This window comes from Prionailurus bengalensis, chromosome C1, assembly GCF_016509475.1.
Source record: "Prionailurus bengalensis isolate Pbe53 chromosome C1, Fcat_Pben_1.1_paternal_pri, whole genome shotgun sequence".
NCBI lineage: Eukaryota > Metazoa > Chordata > Mammalia > Carnivora > Felidae > Prionailurus > Prionailurus bengalensis.
In genome coordinates, this window is record NC_057345.1 from 222,320,240 (window position 1) to 222,334,377 (window position 14,138).

Below are 14,138 nucleotides of genomic sequence, written 5' to 3' on the forward strand. Positions count from 1 at the left end.
TCCTTGGACGACCACACAGTGACCACTGCTATCTTAAGTGCGCAGGAGCCCTGACACAAGCCCCACCATCAAGGAGTACAGGCCAAACACATGCTATCGCAGGTCCTCGACTGATGTACTAACACTACTCAAATCAGGCTTGAAAGGGACCTTCAGCAACCTTTGAATACCACCGGACAGGCCCCCGCACTGCCTTCCAAAGGAGCCTCGCCCCACCTCTACACAGCTATCAGAACAGCGTGCCGTATACAGTGGCAAGATCCACAACTTTATTCCCCCTTCTCGCCACAGAGAACAAGCCCGCTCTTTTCTGCAAGATCGCTTCAGACTCGTGGAGCGGTCTCCTCCGGGTTTTCCCCAGATCGCCCCGGACCCTACATCATTTTGCTTGTTCTCAACTACTTTCCCTGCAGGAAGCATTCAGATCCACTTAACGCAAATCTTCAACTATTCTCACCCTGGACCTTAACTCTTGTTTCCCAGAGTTTAAGTGTCCACAGGGGGGAAAAAGGCACCTCTCAAAATACAACTGTGCAGCAGCAGAGCTAGAACCAAAGGAAAGGGGACAGACAGAAGCAGAGAGAGAGAGAGAGTGTCCTCCGTGGCAGGGAGCTGCAAGCACTCCTGACTGCTGCGTGGGAGAAACACAGTCACAACGTCCGTGGTTCACATCTGGAACTCGGTCCTAACAAATACACCACAGAAAGTCTTTAAAGAGAGAATTTTACTTCCTTTGCTTCTGGACAAGTACATGTGCATTCCCTTGTGACCTTGTCAATTACATTTCCCCAGCGAGAAGTCTATGCAGGGAGAACTCCCGAGGAACAGAACAGAGAGGCACGTCCGGGCCACCTAACAAGCTCCTGCTTCACGCGCCAAGACAGGACTGAATGTGCTTGGTACTAAACACCCGCAGTGCAAACTCAGACTTCTTTCCTCTTCTTCCAAGATTAAAACTATTTACTTTTATGCCTACAGTAAGCCTACAAGGAAAACCAATTTTTTCTCCAACATACTTCTCAAGACCCACACGCCGAACTTGAGAACAAAAACGCGCTCCCCACGGGCCAAAAGTTCGAACGAGGGCCAGGTGAGCGGCTCCCCCAAGTTCTGAAGTCGGCACCCGTCCCGCAGGAGGAACTTTCGCAGATGCCACCTCAGCAGGCCCTCCCACAGGCCACGCGAGCCCGCGGGCGGGGACAGGCTTAAAGGGGCAGTAACGCGCTCGGCCTCCCCGCCTTTCATCCAAATTCGGTATTTTTCCGTAATGCACTTTTCGTGCGCCGACCCTGGGGTGCGTCCAAGTTGCACTGCAGCCCCCCAGGGCAGCAGACCCACCCGACCACGTAGGCAGGCAGCAGGTGAAGGTGCGGCTAGGCCTGCACGGGGCCCTACCGCCCTGCTGGCCCCAATCCTGCCCTTCGGGACCCGCGCTGCACCCCCAGCCCGGCAAGCCTCCCCCCAACCCGAGCCGGGGGAGGGGCGCGCGGGGGGTGGTGGGAGGGGTCAACTCAGCGGCCGGACGCCCACGTCAGCGGCCGGGGCCCAGGTCGGCCTCCCCTCCCCCACCCTGGGCTAGGGGGCTGGGTGGGGGGGGGGGAGTGGGCGGCACGGAGAGAGAGGGACTTCGTGGGGGCGGGCGCCGCAGAAGGCGAGGGTTGGGGGTGGGGTGGGCGCGGGCCGGCATCGCGGACTCGGGAAAGTTTCTCACTCTTCCCAAGCCGGCGCTGCGGCCCATGCGCAGTGGTGACACGTAGCCGCCCCCCGGGCCGGGCCGAGCGGCGGAAGGGGAGGGGGCGCCCGGGAAAAGGAGGGGGCGCCCGGTTGGCGGCGGGGGAACGGGGGAGGCGGCCGCGGCCCCTCCCCCGCCCGGCGCTCCACGTCGGCAGCCCGCGCCCCGCCCGCCCCGCGCCCCAACTTCCCCGCGCCGCCGACCCCCACCCCTGCTCGCGCCCGGCCCACCCTCCCCCCCGCGCCCCGGCCCGCGCTCACTCCTTGGGGTCGGCCCGTCCGTCCCGCCGTCCGCTCGCCGCCGCCGCCGCCGCCGCGGAGTAGCCGGCCGCGCTCCGAGGCCGGCGCCCGGGCCCCCGCGGCTATATAGGGCGGCGGCTCCAATCCCGCCGAGACACGTCAGGCGGCGGCCGCCCCGCCCCGTCCCGCCCCCCCGCCGCCGCCGCCGCCGCCGCCGCCGCGCCCACGCCCCGCCCCCGCCGCCCCCCGTGGGGTCCCCACTCGCGGCCCCAGTCCCGCCGCGCAAGGCCGAGCAGCCTGCAGACCGGGCTCAACTCCGAAAGAGCTCTGCGGCCCTTGAGGCGGGGGTGAAAGGGGGTCGGAGAGTTGAGAAATGCATCTGCCCACCCCACCCCCCACGACCGGCCAGCCGAGCCGCTCCAGAAGCGAGGTCACTAGCAATACTGCCTCCCCACCCAAGAATAAAACAAGGGACCTCGAAAGGCACCCCAAGGGAAACTGTTGCCCGCCGCCCCCGCCCCCAGCATTTACAACTCCCCACTCTGTCCTAACCAAACTCCATGCAAACACGGCCGGCCTGGCCCCAAAGTTCGGGCACAAACTTTCCTTCCCTCTCACTGCCAGGTGGTTCAGTTCCTTGCATCCCTACTCTATTCCCTGGCTACCAGTTAAATCCCCTTCACTGAAATTGGTAAGAATGGGTGTGCCTACTATGCGCAACCCTAGATCCAGCAGGAGAGAAGATCCCTGCCCTCAGGCAGACTTCCACCCTAGAGGGGGAGAATGGCAGGTCAGGTTTGCACTGTTTTAAATCAAGGGTACAGGTCTCCTGCAGGAGTTTGTATATATTAGTTTATATCTCTGATGGAAATGTCAGGAACAGATTCCTGCATCAATTATGGAAGCGCACCACAGATACCTGGGGCCACAGGGGGCAAGAGGCAGGGAGGGACATATGAGGGATTGTGGGTACAGCCAGGTGGGCTTAAACAGGAACCAGGTCAGCACAGCCTATAGTTCTGGTGCAGGTGTTGCTTAGGTTCCGAGGATGACTTAGAGTTTTGAGTGGCAGGTTTGACCAGATGTACTTTTTGAGTAGAATGCAGTCAAAGTATGTGGTTGGGGGGCTGGGCTACTGCAGTGGTTCAGTCTGAAGATGACACCAGCTTTCCACTATGGTTGGCAAGGGTACATGAACTAGGTGGCTAAATTTGGAAGGCAGCACCAAGAAGTCCCTCATTGATTGGAGGCAGAGCACAACAGCGGTTAAGAATGGCAGGGAGGTTCTTGGCTGCCCTCACAGAGATGAGGAGACTGAAGGAAGACTTGAATGGAGAGGGGGAGTGTGCTGCAAAAACTCACAATGGAGATGTGATGTGTGAGATGCCCACTGGTTGGTCAAGTAGGCAAAACTGTACATACAAGCTGAAGGCTAGGGAAGAAGCCCAGCCCAGCCCAGACACCGGGAACCCTTTAAGACATCACTGGGGGAGAGAAAACCATGGAAGGCAGACAAAAATCCACCACTTGGAGCCAAGGACTCACTGCCAAAGCAGTACCCAAACTCCCTAGAATAGGACATGGACAGGTGCCATGGCCTTAGACTTGGGAGAAGCTCTTAAGCACCAAGGAATTCTGTAGCGTCCCTTACTACATTATTAGCGTTTGTAAGGTAGGCCTTCTGTCCAGACCAATCAACCAGCAACTCAGACAAGTGTGTTGTGCTGTTGTTTTGCTTTGAAGTCTCAGGACTGGGTTGGGGGCGGCGGGGGTGGGGGGTGGGGGTAAAGGGGGAAAACAGGAGGGATTCGTGAGCAGCTGGCAGGTCCACTGTCCAGGAACTGCCAGTGAAGCTTGGAAGTCACCACAGACAGAAGCTCATACAGTAGCTGGTGCATGGAAGGCCTTGAAAGAAGTTTAAAAGCATACAGTTAACAAAAAAATATTACATAATACAATGTTGAATTTGTGCTACAAACCATCCCAGGGTGCTTCTTTGCTGATAATTATGACCAGCTTTTCTTCCCAGCAAGCTTCAGTGTATTGAAACTAAGTTTGTAGAGGCAAATTTTGAGAGGGTTGCATCCAGCTACAGTCACGCCGGATCATGTGTGAACCCCCTATGGCTACATCAAGAAGTGAACATCAGTCTGTGACATTTGGGTTTTCAGCCCTCAAAGGGACATGGGAGATGTGGGCCAGTTCAAGGTAAAAAGAACAGAACTCTACCCTCCCACCCACTTAGAGCCATGATCCCCAAAAGGACTAACTCTCAGCAGGAGGTAGGGCATGGGGGTGGGGGTGGGGGGGGACAAGCCCACCAGCACAGATCCTTTCCAATCAGCTTGTATGAGAGGTGGGAACTCCCACTGAGCAGTAGCAACCATGAATAAAAGGCTCAGGGCTCAAATCCTTATAACCCCATTTTTCCAAGACCCCCTAGTCCAAACCTAGAAATCAGCAAATCAGAAACCAGTCTCACTCAGCAGAAAAACCTCATACCAGGCTACAAAGGATATCCACAAATCTACCCACACTGTAGAGAGGCTCTAAGTCCAAAATTCAAAAAGTAATAAGACTGAAATTGGAGTGGACTCAAGAACTTCAGATGACAGAACTATCCGATTGAGACTGTAAAAAAACAAACAAAAAACAACAAAAAACCCTAAAGTGATTAGAGATGTAAGACATAAAGATGGCTTAAAAAAAAATCAAGAAATAGAATAAATGAAGGAGATTAAGAACTGTAGACAAGAGGATGTGGAAGTCCAACATCTGTCCAATAGAAGTTTTTTGTTTTTTTTTTTTTTTATCTTTATTTATTTTTGAGAGAGAGAAAGACAGCGTAGGAGCAGGGGAGGAGCAGAGGGAGAGGGAGACTCAGAATCTGAAGCAGGCTCCAGGCTCTGAGCTGTCAGCACAGAGCCGGACGCGGGGCTTGAACTGTGAGATCATGACCTGAGCCGAAGTTGGACACAACTGACTGAGCCACCCAGGTGCCCCATAGAAGTTCTGAAAGAAACAATTATAAAGAACAGGGCAATACTGAAAAAATAGCAGAGAATATTCTAGAATGCAAAGACACCCATCCAACCCCCATGTAAGAGAACAGGTAGCTAGCAGCACCATTTAATCCACACTGAAATGCACTACAGTGAAACCTCAGACCACAAAGACAAGAGTAGAACCTATAAGCAACTAGTGACAAGACAGGTTATCTAGAGGAACACCACAAAAGAGCACACTGCCCACCAGGGGACAATGAAATAAGACCTGAAAACTATGCTGAAGGAGGCACCTTCATTTCATTTCAGGACAAGAATGAAAGAGACACATGTAGACGAAGAGAAAGCCATTACTATTAGTGGATAAAGTGCTGGAATAACGATTTGAGAACATATTCTAGCAAGAAGAGTATGAAAGCAGGAGGGAATGCTGGGAAAGAAACCAGTACCTAGCCAAAGTGAAACAAGCACTGACCATATACTAATAACAACAATACAATGTGGAAGAAATGAAAACACAAAATTCAATTAAAATTGTAAGCAGCAATAAGACAGGAGGTAGAAGGAGGAAACTGAAGTTGCTGTATTTCAAGATTATTTGAGAAGAGGTCAGAGATACTAATTTTAGCCCTTGTTGAATAAATGATACAAACTTAAAGACAATCTAGTAAATGCACAATTTTTAACTTTCAAACCAAAAACCAAACTCTGATCCAAACAGAAGTTACCGGCAATGTTCTAGACCTTGAATTAGGTGGTAGGTACAGAGGTAGTCATTACAATATACGTGATTGCCAGTTACATACTTTGTATCAATATTATCAACTAAAAGAGAGGAAAAAAGAAAGCAGAATAGGAAGCAGAAGAAGTAAAAGACAAGCAACGAAAAAGCAAGACAAAGGAAGCACAAAATATGATGGAAGAATCGAATCCAAACGTGGTAAAAATGTAATATGAATACAAAATCCAGCTATAAGCTACCTAAGCGACCTAAACCATGTGGACCAGAGGCTGAATAAAGGGTGGTTGAATACTCCCAGCAAATTCTAACTTGACGAAACCTGAGCTAGCCATACTAACTAAAATAGGCTGTAGGATAAGAAGCACTATTAAGGTCAGGAATAAAAAATCCCAATCAATTGATTATACATGTATCTAAAAACACAGCTACAAAATATATACAGTAAAAGCAGGAAGGTTACTAGAAGCTGACGTATGGAGGGTTTACAGAGGAAGACAGACTCACTCTTTTGGTAATACGGATTATGAAGATTAAAAATGTATAGATAATTACAATAATGCAGTTAATAAACCTACTTTATTGGAAAAAATTTCAACAATTTTCCCAATTATTAGAAAGAACATGTTCTTTTCAATCATAATGGAACTTTTATAAAAACCGGCCAGCAGCTAAGGCAAAACAAAAACAAATGGCGAAGAATTAATAGCACAACCAACATTCTCTGACTACGACGCAATCGATTAGAGACAACTTAAAATTTTAAGAAGCCTAGAAATTTAAAAGCTTTCTTCCAAATAACTCATGGGACAAAGAAGAAATCTGAAAATATTTAGAACTGAACAATAAGCAGTTATATATCCAAACTTGTGGAATCAAGCCAGAGTGTTGCTTGGAGACAAGTTTATAGTCATAAGCCATCATACTAGTGAAGAGAAAAAAGTTAAAATTTAATCATCCTCTCCTGAAATCAGAAGAATAGAAAACCTAAAGAAAGTTGAAATAAATACAGTTAAGAAATTAATGAAATAAAAGACATACAAGGGAGAGAATAAATACAACTTCCAGCTGAGTCTTGAAAAAAAACAGACCAAAAAAAAAAAAAAAAAAAAGACATGGAAAAGAATAAGAACAAGTATAAACAGCCAATACTAAGAATTCAAGGAGGCTGAAACTATAGCCACGGCACAGACTCTGAAAAATCATAGAAGAACTCTACAGAAGTCTGCAGAGTTCAAAAACTTGAACACACATGCACACACGTACACCTTGAAAAACAGACTAAACAGGCAACTTCCAGAAAAACAAGTCACCCAAATTGAGTCTGTTAGAAACGAAAAGTTCACACAACCAATTCTCCCCCAATTTTCAAAGAAACAAATATAAAAACCTCAACACAGAGACAGGCCCAGATGCTTTTTTTTGTAAGGAAACCCTGAGAAATTACCTTCCCAACTCAACTCACAAAGCTAGGGGACTTTAATACTTTCCCAGACAAGGCTAACATGAATGTATGAATTTTGTCTACTTAATAATCTAGCAAATTGATCTAGAAAGTCAAAACAAATAATATATAATGAGAATGTCAATTTTATTCCAATAATGCAAGGTGCTGCAGTATCAAAAAGATGAAGTAATTCACCATGTTATTACACCAGGGCAAGAATGATTTTATCCCCTCAAAACAGTCCAATAAAGAATCTGATAGAGCTTGCCCATTCCTGATAAAAAGGAGGAATACAAGGGCACTTCCTTAACCAGATGCTAGTTCTGGTGTCTACCAGATGCCCTCATTAGAATCATTCACTTCAGGATCATGACAACGACAGGTTGAAACGGAGCACTTTGTCTGTGCAAATCTACACTTGAGATCCTATAGTTAGGGCAGGAAGGCAAGAAAAAGAAACGTATGAGAACCGTAAACAACAAACTGCAGTGCTCACAGGCAGTACAACTAAGTACAAGATCCAGGAGGATCTACAGACACACTATTAGAACTAAAAGTTTTCTGGAAATAAGATCAGTACACAAAATCGATTATGCTCCAAAACATCAGCACCAAACATCAGCAATAAGTCTAGTAAGAAAATAGTAAAATTTGTAGACAATATTCTAAAAACCTCTGTCAAAATACAGAAAATACCTAACTAAATGGAGAAATGCCACATTTACCTATGTAGGAAGACTCAATTGCAAAGACTGTCCTTCTCCCCTAGTCAGACTGGAAACTCAGTGCGGGGTGTGCTGTGTGTGTGGAGTTTTGCAACTAGATTGTATGCAATTTTTATTTAGACAACAGTATTTCTACATACCATTTTTGTAATACTGTATTTCTGTAAATAATTTTTAAGCTACTTACATATGCAATTGTATTTATGCAACAAATCTTCTACAAAAGATCAAAGGCCACGAACAGCCGATTACGGCTCGGAGATTTGACAGCTACAGTACTTCAGACAGTGTGGTGTTCGTGCAGGGACAGACACAGAGAACAATGACATAGACAAGAGGCACCGAGCCTGGCCACCTTAACAGACAGCCATCACTTTTATCAGAGATGGCCTTGTGGATGAACTGACGATTGATGCCCCTGGGAAAACTGGTTATCTAGATGAGGAAAAAGCATAGGCCCTTACTTTATATACCACTCGCAAGGCCAACTAAGACCAAAGATGCAAATACCATGGGACACAACCCTACTGTCAGACTTCTACTTATGGAAAAAAGCTCTCCCACGTGAGTAAAAGGAAGTGTATGCAAGGATGTTGGTCATCACAGCACACTGTTAGCAACAGCCAACAATTCTGAACGACCTGTCAATGGATAAACACAGATAAACAAACTAAGGTGCATAATGTAGACTACTTACCCTCTTCGCTTTCACTAATTACCTGACAGGACTCAGTGAGGCGGGCCGTGCTGATCAGGGTCGGGAAGAACAGTGGATGTCCTTGGAGTGGACATCTCCAAGGCTGTGGGAGCCACTCAGGTTTGGAAACTTGTTCAGAGGCCCCGCAGTCCTGTAAGAAGTTGGCACTAAGGGACGGGAGTGTTCACAGTCTGCTCTCCCATAATGAGTGTGGTAGGTGGGCCAGGGCAAAGAAGAGTATGTTCTCATCCCCCTCGATAGCTGAAATATACTAAAAAAATCCTTGTACGATGAAGCTTATTCATGCTCGGCTATAAACTGCAGTGTCAAGTTGACTGGTAGCATATTCTAATAACACATCAAAACTAGGTTCCTTTCTTTGGCTCGGAAATAATCTTTATTACGATAAGTACATTCAACTTGGCAGCCTTGTTTCCCTAAAATCAAGTAGTCCAAGTTCAGACGACAGAGAAATACATAGCCACCATCCACGCTTTCCACTGCCCCCCTTCGTTCTCTCCCCACTAAATGCATCGGTGTCCTTTCTTTTCAGGAAGTGACAGAGAGGGTAACAATTGTCTTCAATGACAGTGGCACCAGATTTCATGTATTTCTCTTTAACCTATGTTTTAACTAAGTCATAAGGGGCACCCACAGTGCAAACAGACTGTATAAAGAACACCAAGCTTGTTGTCAGGACAGAAGTTCAGAATCTTGCTCAGATCCTATTTGGGTCACCTTGACAAGTTGTTTAAGCTCTCAACATTTTGCAAGTTTCCCATTTATAAACCTCTGAGGCCTTTGTAAATTGCTGAAAAGATCAAGAAAGATAAACTCCCCTACAACAGGTATCTCACTGTATGGGAATATCCGCATTTAATTTCACTAAATGAAATCTACTACATTAATTTTATGAATACTGAAATGATCGGCATTTTTTAAAGTTTGTTTACTTATTTTGACAGAGAGAGCGAGCGTGCACACACAGGGGAGGGACAGAGAGAGAGAGGGAAGGAGAGAGTCCCAAGCAGGTTCTGCGCCCAGCGTGGAGCCCTACGCAGGGCTCGATGTCACAACTGTGAGATCATAACCTAAGCCGAAATCAAGAGTCGGACACTTAACCGACACAGCAACCCAGGTGCCCCACCAGCATATCTTTATACAGATGAGTAAAGAGTAGCACTTATTTAGAGTCTAATTTAAGAACATGTGTCAGATAAGCACACCTTATAACTCTTTAAAAAGCGGATGGGACAGGGGTGCCTGGGTAGCTTAGTCGGTTAAGCATCTGGACTCGATTTCGGCTCAGATCATGGTCTCGCGGTTTGGGAGATCAAGCACCACGTCAGGTTCTGTGCTAATAGCACGGAGCTTGCTTGGGATTCTCTCTCAACCTCTCTCTCTCTCTCTCTCTCTCTCTCTGCCCCTCCCCTGCTCGTGCATGCGCGCACACACACGCTCTCTCTCAGAATAAACAAACATTTAAAAAAAAAAGCGGACGGGACAAATGTTAGGTTCAAAAGAGTAAGTTAATGGATTTCCATAGAAATGAAATGAAAACTACTCTTTAGAGCCATGCTGGCCAGCATATACCGGTGACACGTGGCTACTGACACTTGAGACGTGGCTAGTTCAAACTGGTAAGCCCTCTACACCTCAAATACACCCTGGATTTGGAAGACTTCATGTGAAAAACGTAAAACACTTTACTGATAATGTTCTATCGATTACATGAGGAAACAATGTTTTGGAGTGGGTTAAACAAAATACATTATTGACTTGATTTCACTTGTTTCTTTTTTGCATTTTTAAGGTGGACAACAGAAAACTTTAAATCCTACGTGAGACTCTTACTTGAATTACAGTGCTATAGAGCTGGCTTTCCAAACCAAAGCAGAAATGTAATCTGACAAAAAGTTTTTTCTTGTTAATAAACTTTATATCAGCCTTTTTTAAAAAGTCCCTAATCAATTTACTACAAATTTCTTGTTTAAAATAAATAGATGAGGGGAAGGAACACAAAATGGGTACTATGTCGCGTCTCCACGGCCACAAATGCCCTGGGGTGTGTGGCACAGGGGGCGCTCTCAAGGACTTCCAGGGAAGACGTGACCAAGTTTAGTTCACGGCATCTCTTCTAAGGACTCCAAAAACCCATTAACAACCAAAAAAAGAGCAAAAGATACAACCATCTTTTACAGAAATGCAGAAAACTTTGATTTGCACAAAAGAAAATGCAAGTTCAAAGTAAGAAAAGATGCTACATTACGCCTCTCAGTTTGGCAAAAATGGAGTTTCATGAGTGTCGGAAAAGGTACAGGAAACTGCTATGGCTGGAGGAGTAACTGATGGAATCTCTTTGGAGAGCAATTTGATTATATATTGTAACTTAAAATACGAATATTCTTTGACCCCGCAATTCCTACTTAGAATTTCTCCCACATATGCTCACATACGTGATAAAAAACAAATGTACTATAGCATTTCTGCAGGAGCAAAAGATTGGACATTGGTGTTCTTTCTATTAGCAAGGGGCTGCATAAACAGATGATGGCAGGGCCCAAACTCTAACTAACCTGCTGAGTGAGCCAGTCCCCACCAACCAGAAGACAGAGGAACGGACCACCCTCCATGCACTGACGGCCTCCAGCATGCCCTGAAATCCAGCTCCCACCTGGGATGGTGTATGCTTGCTCCCAAAGCTGTTTATGCCAGTCTTGACTGTTAACGTACGTAACCACATAATTTAAAAATAATACAATAAGGAAAGAAGAGTGAAATGGTTCTACGGATATTCAACTTATCACACTGAAGTTCTCAATGAGGGCAGGTTGCTTTAAAGAATTATGTCAGTTAGGTGAACAGTTCTTAAAAACCTCAAGGAATGTGATATTCTAATTTCCCTGTGTCTTAAGTTCTTGATCCACTTAAAAGAAACTGATGCTGTATGTCCTAGGTAACACATTGTTTGGTTTGTATAGACAGAGATTATGTAGTATCCAGTCAGCAGACCCTCGGATACTAGGTTGCAGCCCTGCAACCAATGATGGGGGAATGGGCTGGGGGTGGGGGGGAGGGACGCGCCCGGATGGCTCAGTCAGCATCTATGTGACTTAATTTCAGCTCCGGTCATGATCTCAGTTTGTGAGTTTGAGCCCCATGTTGGGCTCTGCACAGACAGCTGCAGAGCCTGCTTGGGATTGTCTCCCTCTCTCTCTGCCGTCCCCCAGTCTCTCTCTCTCAAAAATAAATACACATTTAAAAAAACAAAGACTGGTGAATGAATAAGTGTCCTTCCCTCAACCGTAGGACCAGTGTCCGAGTCAACTCCGGAGAAAGGGGTAGCTCTGTATCCTATTGCTACGTAGCCAGCAGTGCCATAGACAGAAACATGCTTGTATGTACATAAAATACCCACGAGCTACTTCTAGGGTAGCCGAGCCACCGAGGAGAACAGGGAGCACAGAGCCAGGCACCAGGACACACGAGCATCAGAGCTGGAGAGAGGAAGAGGGGACGATACTTACTGACTTGAAAAAGGAGCCATTTTATGAAGTTGGGAGGTGAGCACACGTAAAAAGAGCACATATTTCTTTTAACACTTACCCAAAAAAGGTGTATTTTAAAAGGTTTAGAAATGATGGATGGACATATGCTAAGTGCTCATGTGGATTACCTGCAGGAGAAGCCTAGTTCTGTATCAGATGATGCTCCTTACTTTTTCCACAAAGACACTTCCATTTGGAGAGGGAAATAAAGAGGTATTATTAAGTAGCATTAGCTACCACAAATCAGTGAAAGACAGAGTCACAAGAATTATTTTCTTTGCTGTTTTATTAGACCGCGCTATCAGCAAGAAATCTGAAGTAAGACTTTTCTGTTGTTCACTTCCTTGTGAGGGACTGCTGACTGCAGAGAGAGGAGGCCTTACACGAACTTATTAAAGGCCCCGGCAACTGGAAGATACCCAAGCCGGTCTTTACATATTCGAAGAGCAGGATAGAAGGGGTGAGTTCTGCCCAGCTCCCAGCACACACAGCTAGGAAAAGTGAGGGACAGGGAGAGACTGCAGAGACACGTCTCCCCTGGGCAGACAGAAAACCGCCCCTGAGAGTGAGCACAGTCACTGGAGCAGGCACGCCCGCCATGTGGCAACGGCTTGCTCAGACAGACCCCTCTTGAGGGTCGCCCCCACGTCTAAAACTCTTCGTTTCATTACAGGAACCAAGTACTTCCAGGTGGAAATGCATCCAGTGACCGTTGGGTCATTCGTGTCTCCGAATGCCACAGGTTTCACAGTGGTGACAGACTGGGGACCACGGCAAGCACCTCAAGGTAATGGTGGTTCTGGGAAGAGGACAGTAAGGGCATGACAGCGATGGAATGCCTATAGAGGAGGGCTCTGGCAGTATTCCCCCTCAGTCCTACGATTAAAAAAAATACTTTTGATCTTCTGCCTAGAAAACCCTTAAAACTATAAGAAACAAAATAATTACAATTTGACCAAAGGCAACAATTTATACTTGAAAGACGTTTATTCTTCCTACAATCTACATAGAAAAGGTCTATGAGCGGGGCGCCTGGGTGGCTCAGTCGGTTAAGCGGCTGACTTCGGCTCAGGTCATGATCTCACGGTCCGTGAGTTTGAGCCCCGCGTCGGGCTCTGTGCTGACAGCTCGGAGCCTGGAGCCTGTTTCGGATTCTGTGTCTCCCTCTCTCTGATCCTCCCCCGTTCATGCTCTGTCTCTCTCTGTCTCAAAAATAAATAAACGTTAGGGGGTGCCTGGATGGCGCAGTTGGTTAAGCGTCCGACTTCAGCCAGGTCACGATCTCGCGGTCCGTGAGTTCGAGCCCCGCGTCAGGCTCTGGGTTGATGGCTCAGAGCCTGGAGCCTGTTTCTGATTCTGTGTCTCCCTCTCTCTCTGCCCCTCCCCCGTTCATGCTCTGTCTCTCTCTGTCCCAAAAATAAATAAACGTTGAAAAAAAAAGTAAAAAAAAAATAAATAAATAAACGTTAAAAAAAAATTAAAAAAAAAAAGAAAAGGTCTATGAGCTAGAATGAACTTAGGTCATCTCTATACAACACTATGCTAGAGTAGAGACACCAAGTTAGCTAAAGCCTTGGGTAAAATACCTAAACTGGAGCCAGTCCTATCCAAATGGAAATGTAATGCTTCTCCACAAGGAATCAAGTATCAGAAAAAGCAAGCTTTTGGATTCTCTCCTGTTTAGGGTATTAAGCCCTGGTGGACACTCAACGTAGACATGTCGCACCTCTTCACTTGGCCTGTTTTCTCACTTGTCAAATGAGGAGGTGGGACTCCATTATCTCTTCCAGTACCGTCTTTCTGAGTCTGCTCTAGGGAGCAAACCTCACTTTTAGATTTAAAGAATTCCTGGCATAGCTGTCGCCCTAAAGAATTCAACGTAAAGGTGCACTAATACAAGTCCAATGCACAGAACAAAGCAGATACATCTTACTCTGTCCTGAGTCAGACACCTGATATCCTGGACTCCGAGCAGGCCACCGTACCGTAAGGGCCTCTGGGGAGCA

The 14,138-nt window shown here is 46.6% G+C and overlaps 1 protein-coding gene across 4 annotated transcripts in view; it reads right to left on the bottom strand.

The window, feature by feature from the left end:
• LOC122482005 (high density lipoprotein binding protein) overlaps positions 1-14,138 on the bottom strand; it is a 73,325-nt gene that overhangs the window by 39,061 nt on the left and 20,126 nt on the right. The window contains exon 2 of one of the 4 annotated variants that reach the window (XM_043578419.1): positions 8,585-8,735. The exons of 2 other annotated variants lie outside the window; for them this stretch is intronic. The gene's annotated coding sequence lies outside the window, so the exon portion shown is untranslated. Of the gene's footprint in view, positions 1-1,992; positions 2,115-8,584; positions 8,736-14,138 lie in introns of those variants that run through there. One more of the 4 variants, XM_043578417.1, reaches the window with a different exon arrangement.